Source organism: Otolemur garnettii, unplaced genomic scaffold, assembly GCF_000181295.1.
Source record: "Otolemur garnettii isolate 467f Iridium unplaced genomic scaffold, OtoGar3 scaffold00003, whole genome shotgun sequence".
Lineage (NCBI taxonomy): Eukaryota > Metazoa > Chordata > Mammalia > Primates > Galagidae > Otolemur > Otolemur garnettii.
In genome coordinates, this window is record NW_003852398.1 from 41136118 (window position 1) to 41142121 (window position 6004).

Sequence of the window (6004 nt, forward strand, 5' to 3'; positions counted from 1 at the left end):
AAAAAAAAAAAAAGAAAAGAAAAAAAAAGAAAGTCATAGTGTAGCCTTGGCACTCAGTAATAACTTACTAAGTGATTGAATAAATAAATATGCTGCCAGACCAATGAGTAGGTCAGCCTGTCAGTCAAGCCAGTCAATGGAGAAATGGATGACACATCAACAATTTCATTTATTATAAAGAAAAGCCAGCAATACTGGAGAGCTGCAGGGATTATCTCCTCAAAGAACTGCTCTTCTCCTCTATTTCTTTTTCTCTTTTCTTTTTTTTTTGGAGACAGAGTCTCATTGTCATCCTAGGTTGAGTGCTGTGGAGTAATAGCTCACAGCAACCTCAAACTCTTAGGCTCAAGCCTCCTCTTGCCTCAGTTTTTCTATTTTTAGCAGAGACAGGGTCTTGCTTTTTGCTCAGACTGGTTTCAAACTTGTGACCTCAAGCTATCCACCTGCCTCCGCCTCCCAGAGTGCTGGGATTACAGGGATAAGCCACTGCACCCAGTCACCTATTTCCTTTTGTCAGTTTTATACTTTTACATCAAGAACTAACATTAGGAGTGTCACCAATCACCATGCATTAGATTCCCCCTGATAGGTTACAAGATTACAAAACATTCACCTGTTTTCAGAAATGGTTGTCTTCAAAATATTCCTACCCTACTAGGAGGCTGAGGCTGGCAGATTGCTTGACCTTAGGAGTTCAAGATCAACCTGAGTAAGAGCAAGACTCCCTCTCTAAAAAAATAGCCAGGCGTTGTGGCGGGCACCTGTAGTCCCAGCTACTCTTGAGGCTGAGGCAAGAGAATCACTTGAGCCCAAGAGTTTGAGCTGTGAGCTATGACACCATGGCACTCAACCCCAGGGCAACTGAGAGAGATTCTGTTCTCCCCTTCCCCCCCAAAATTCCTACTCTAGACTAAATTTACTGCTAGTCAATACTTTCTACTTTCCCAGGTGCATGAAATGCACCGAGTCCTGACTGGCATCATGGGCCTTGGGGTATCCAGCCTCCTAACTTTATTGATGGCACAGTGCCTTGCAAGTACCTATCCAGCAGCACCCTGGGTATAATGGTTATTTAGGATAACAGTGGATGCCATAAAATGAAGAATTGGATTCATCACCTTTGTTTTTTGGTTGTAGTTGTCATTGTTGTTTGGCAGGCCTAGGACCTGCCAGCTCCGGTGTATGTGGCTGGCGCCCTAGGCGCTGAGCCATGGATCCATTACTATTGTTGAGAGGGCTCTGTGGCCAGTTCACACCTGAGGATGCAGAGGTGGAAGCAGCCTACTGGGCCCCTTGCAACAAAGGGTGCCACACAATCAACCTCAAAATCAGGAATCAGGTGAAATCTTGGTTAGAAGATTTAAAAAAAAAAGGGCGGTGGCTATGGCTCAGTGAGTAGGGCACCAGCCCCATATACCAAGGGTGATGGGTTCAAACCCAGCCCCGGCCAAACTGCAACAAAAAAATAGCTGGGCGTTGTGGCAGGTGCCTGTAGTCCCAGCTACTAGGGAGACTGAGGCAAGAAAATTACTTAAGCCCAAGAGCTGGAGGTTGCTGTGAGCTGTGATACCACAGCACTCTATGAAGGGCAACAAAAGTGAGACTCTGTCTCTAAAAAAAAAAAAAGAACTACATGTGTTGAAAAAGAAGTGAAAACAAACAAAATCTGGTTTGAGTTCAACAACATAGAGTTCAATATATAGTATAAAAACTGAAATTTCACCCATGATTGGAGAAAAGTTAAATCCAAGGAATATGGCTAGTCGGTTAATTTTATTTTTCCTTTATTATTTTATTTATTTCTTGAGACAGAGTCTCACTTTGTCACCCTTGGTAGAGTGCCATGGCATCATAGCTCACAGCTAACTCAGACTGTTGGTTTCAAGTGATTCTCTTGCCTTATTCTCCCAAGTAGCTGGGACTACAGGTGCCCACCACAGCCCCTGAGTATTTTTAAAGATGGGGTCTCACTCTGCTCAGGCTGGTCTTGAACTCCTGAGCTCAGGCAAGCCACAAGACTCAGCCTCCCAGAGTATTAGGACTACAGGGGTGAGCCTCCTTCATCCTGCTTTTTCCTAAAAATAGGAGATGAAATACCTATCTGATGGCTGTCCTCCCTATTCTAGGAGAAAAGAAACAAAGACTAGATCAATAGAATTTTGTACAAAGACATTGTTAAAAATAATTCTTACCTTTTTTTAGTTACTTTTTCACAGTTACCTCTCTTTAGTCAATCTATCTAAAAACATTTGAGTTTTGCCATTTCTTTGGATATTCAGTTCCTTATGAGAGTTCCTAGGTCAGGTAATACTTGTTAATGTTGTATAAATGCATATACTTCTTCCTATTAATTTGTTTTATCCCAATTTAATTCTCAGATCCAGCCAGAGACTGGATTGAAGTAGTTTTGCCTCCTCTACAGTTGATACATGGGACATTTTCGCTAGCATGTTATGTTTTCTTGGGGGTAAAATGTCCTAGATTACACAAGGAGCTAAATGATATTTCCCCAATCCACAATATTCCTCCTTTCCTCCCTTCCTTTCTTCCCTCCCTCCTTTCCTTCTTTCCTTCCTCATTCCCTCCCTTCCTTCTTCCACCACCTGCCTTAGCTTTGTGAGTACTGGGGATTGCAAGCTGACACCACAACGTCCAGCTAATTTTCTATTATTTTTAGAGAAGTCTTCTTATGTTACTCAGGCTTGTCTTGAACTCCTGGTCTCAAAGCAATTCTTCTGGGGCAGTGCCTGTGGCTCATTGAGTAGGGCGCTGGCCCCATATACTGAGAGTGGCAGGTTCGAATCCAGCCCCAGCCAAACTGCAACAAAAAAATAGCCGGGCGTTGTGGTGGGTGCCTATAGTCCCAGCTACTAGGGAGGCTGAGGCAAGAGACTCACCTAAGCCCAAGAGTTTGAGGTAGCTGTGAGCTGTGATGCTATGGCACTCTACTGAGGGCAACAGAGTGAGACTCTGTCTCAAAAAAAAAAAAAAATCCTTCTGCTTCACATCCCAAAGTGCTGGGATTGTAGGTGTGAGCCACCACACCTGGCCAATATCCATACATCTATAATAATTTCTAGTATGGCTATAAATACTGGAAAACAAAATATTTAAAACCACCTAAAATTAGATTTATTACATGAGGTTCATTGCCTGGCTATTAGTTGTGTCCAGATTACCCCCTGAAAGCCCTCGTTAGCTTGTAGTACCCTCATGCTATCATTGTCACTCTTTCTTTAAGACTTTCCCTTGAGGGCGGCACCTGTGGCTCGGTGGGTAGGGCGCCGGCCCCATATACCGAGGGTGATGGGTTTGAACCTAGGCCTGGCCAGCTAAACCATCAGTGGCAACTGCAACAAAAATAGCCAGGTGTTGTGGCAGGTGCCTGTAGTTCCAGCAACTCAGGAGGCTGAGGCAAGAGAATTGCCCTAGCCTGAGAGCTGGAGGTTGCTGTGAGCTGTGACACCATTGCACTCTACCAAGGGCGACAAAGTAAGACTCTTGTCTCAAAAAAAAAAAAAGACCTTCCCTCGAGGTTTATCCTTGCTCTAATACTACCTTTCTTCTGATTGCACACTGTAGAAAACAGAAAATGTCAGCCTTCAGGTAATCTTACCATGCAAAGAAGCAGTAGCAATTTTGGCATCTTTATTTTGAGGTTGTTCAGTTTATAGAAAGAGTGAAGAAAGGTATTCTGTATATGCCCAGCCTACAGCAGTTCTCTGCCATTTCTTGCTCTTCAGGGTAGCTTGGAGATGCTGGCCTCACACATAGGCTTCCCCTCACTTTGAGGCCTTATTTCTACTGTAGGCTGCTGGGGATAGAATAGAACTAGTTGTAGGCTTTACCACCATTTCCTCCATTAGATTTATACTACGTTTATTTATAAATATGCATTGTAGCAAATTTATTCACAGATGAGAAGTTTGATATACCAGTTTGCATGTCTCCCTTATGTATAATAGAGTTTGAATTGCTAAGAAATCTTTTTTTTTTTTTGTTTGGCACCTGTAGCACAGTGGTTACTGCACCAGCCACATACACTGAGGCTGGAGGGTTCGAACCCTGCCTGGGCCAGCTAAACAACAATGACAACTGCAACCAAAATAATTTTTGGGTGTTGTGGCTTGTGCCTGTAGTCCCAGCTACTTGGGATGCTGAGACAAGAGAATTGCTTCAGCCCAAGAGTTTGAGGTTGCTGTGAGGCGGGACGTCACAGCACTCTACCCAGGGTGACATAGTGAGAAATCTTTTTTTAAAGAGATGGGGTCTCACATTATTAATCCAGTGAAGAGTTTATTCTCAGAGAAATCTGAAAATAACTTTTTTAAAAAATTTATATATATATATATTTTGGAGACACAGTCTCACTTTGTTACCCTTGGTAGAGTGCTATGGTATCATAGCTCACAGCAACCTCAAACTCTTGGTTTCATCTGATTCTCTTGCCTCAGCCTTCCAAGTAGCTGAGAGTACAAGCATCCAACACAATGCCCAGCTATTTTGAGGCAAGGTCTCACTCTGGTTCAGGCTGATTTTGAAGCTGTAAGCTTAGGCAATCCATGTGCCTTGGCCTCCCAGATTGCTAGGATTACAGGCATGAGCCACTGTGCCCAGCCTTTTTTTTTTTTTTTTTTTTATCACAAATAAGGTGGGGTTAGGCTGTATTGCCCAGGCTGGACTTGAAAACCTGGCCTCAACAGTCCTCCTACCCTAGCCACCTGAATAGCTGGGACTACAGGTGTTCTCACCATTGTGCTCAGCTGAACAGCTAAGAATCTTATCATTCTGATTATTACTTTTTATTTATAGATAAGGTCTCATTCTGTCATCTAAGCTGGAGTGCAGTGGCATGATCATAGCTCATCGCAGTCTTTTTTATTTTTCTTTTTTAGAGACAGTCTCACTTTGTCTCCCTTGGTAGTGTGCTGTGGTGTCACAGCTCACAGCAACCTCCAACTCTTGGGCTTAGGCGATTCTCTTGCCTTAGCCTACTAAGTAGCTGGGACTACAGTTGTCCACCACGACGCTCGGCTATTTTTTGTTATAGTTTGGCTGGGACTGGGTTCGAACTGCCATCCTCAGTATATGGGGCTGGTGCCCTACTCACTGAGCCACAGGCACTGCCCATTCATTGCAATCTTTAACTCATGAGCTAAAGCCATCCTCCTACCTTAGCCTCCCAAGTAGCTGGGACTACTGGCACACACAACCATGCCCCACTGGTTTTCTTTTTATTTCTCATAGATATGCATCTCACAGTGTTGCCCATTGTCTTGAATTCCTGGCCTCAAGTAATCTTCCCACTTCAGATCCCAGAGTGTTGACATTAAAGGCCTGAGCCACTACTCCTGCCCGAATCTTATCCTTCTAAATATACTGCAATGTAACGTTACTATGGAGAAACATGATTGGGAGGAGTGCTAATTATGACACTGATTAATTCTGCTAAACACTATAAAGAAATAGTCTCTATTCATGGGGACAAAATCATGCACCAAATCATAATATGTTGATGGTTAATTAGTACTGTCATAATGTGTGTTAGGAATTTTAAAACATTGCCGAGCGAGGTGGCTCACGCCTATAATTCTAGCACTCTGGGAGGCCAAGTCAGTTGAATTGTCTGAGCTCACAGGTTTCAGACCAGCCTGAGCCAGAGCGAGACCTCATCTAAAAATAGCTAGACGTCCTATAGTCCCAGTTACTTGGGAGGCTGAGGCAAGAGAATCGCCTAAGCCCAAGAGCTGGAGGTTGCTGTGACTGGTGATGTCTACCAAGGGTGACAAAGTGAGACTCTGTCTCTAAAAAATAATAGCCACACCTTGTGGTGGGTGCCTATAGTCCCAGCTACTTAGGAGGCTGAGGCAAGACAGTATCTTCAGCCCAAGAGTTGGAGGTTGCTGTGAACTATGATGCCATAGCACTCTACCGAGAATGACAAAGTAAGGCTTTATCAAAAGAAAAAATAAAGTATCAAGATTTTTTTTTTTTTTTTTTTTTT